The following is a 1,442-nucleotide window of genomic DNA, read 5'->3' as shown; positions in this document are numbered from 1 at the left end:
GGGAGGGGGAGAGATAGAGAGATACGTAAAAAGTGTTACAAGAGAGTGACAAACCCAAAAAAGAATCAGGGGAGAACAGGACGATAGATGATTGATAGGACAGAAAGAGCAAACTTCACTAGAGCACCCGTCAACCACCCATTCAAGTCCCATATCCCAGGGAAATTATTTTCGTCGTATCTCCGGTAGAGACAAAAGTACAACAAATGTAGTAGTGGTTTTTTGTGTGGTTTTTTTTTTTTTGGGGGGGGGGTTAGGGGGGTTGTAGAGGTTTTACGGCGCTCGCAACTGCATAAGATCATATAATTATGAGCGCCAAGGGGTGGATGTCAACAGAGAAGTCCTTACAGGGAATCAGACTTACTCTGCTCATCTCTCTAGCTTCAACAGCGCAAAGTCTACTTCGACTATCAAGGCACCCCCGGAAATAGCGAGTCACAAGAGTCTGACATACATACAAAAAACGTAGAGGAAAAATGACGATAGTAAGGATTAGGTGAAAAAAAGCAGAAATTCCCTGTTGCAGTTCCGACACAGTTATGAGCATGACATCGATGGATCATCCCATTTACAATTCTACTGTGCATAAGAACAGGTCCCCCCTTTGGGAATGGTCTAAAGACACTTCAAATAGTAGCACCACACCGGTGGTGGTAGTAGTGTTTTACATCTCACACAGAAAACATGAGTTCCATCTCTAAGGGCGGAGGCTACGTTTTCTTCGAGTATCTCCACGGATGGTTGGCGGGTGCTTCTGTGTGATTGCTCCTTCTTTCTATCAAACATCTATTGTCCTTATCTCTCCTTCTTTTTTTGTGTTTGTTATTCTCTTGTACACCTCTAACCGTCGGCTCTTATATCAAATGACGTTAATGTGTTGCAAGTGCCGTAAAACCCTTCTTTTGCGGGGAGGTTGTATCCCTCTCAGCCCAGGTTGACCGTGATAGACAGTAACGATACATCCAGCATCCGAAGTAACCTAGACTTCGTCGATGCGGACGTAAATCATCTACTATTTGGGAGTGCCCTATCCCATTCTCCTCACCTTTGATCTCTGACCCTAACGAGCAAGGTCGAAGCAGCCCGCTTCCCTGTAGGGACGACTTGAAAGCTTGATAGTCAGAATACAAGAAAAAGAGAGGTAGATAGATAGATAGATAGATAGATAGATAGATAGATAGATAGATAGATAGATAGATAGATAGATAGGAGAGTACCACAGTCTATGCAATAATGTTCCATGTTTAAACATAGTGACCATGGACCATTGACCAATGACTTATGCAATATCAGTACGTGACTTGGCAACCTCGCAGTGGAAATTTCCTCTGCAGCGTGAAATTCTCTCTGCCCTTTTCGCGGTATATTTAGAAAGTTGTTCGTCACATGAACATAGGGAATTTGGGCGAAAGTAGGGGGGGGGAGTGGGGGAGAGAGAGGGG

Source organism: Aplysia californica, unplaced genomic scaffold (genome assembly GCF_000002075.1).
Source record: "Aplysia californica isolate F4 #8 unplaced genomic scaffold, AplCal3.0 scaffold00124, whole genome shotgun sequence".
Classification (NCBI taxonomy): Eukaryota; Metazoa; Mollusca; class Gastropoda; order Aplysiida; family Aplysiidae; genus Aplysia; species Aplysia californica.
The sequence above is the reverse complement of the archived record's forward strand: the minus strand, read 5'-3'. Positions refer to the sequence as shown.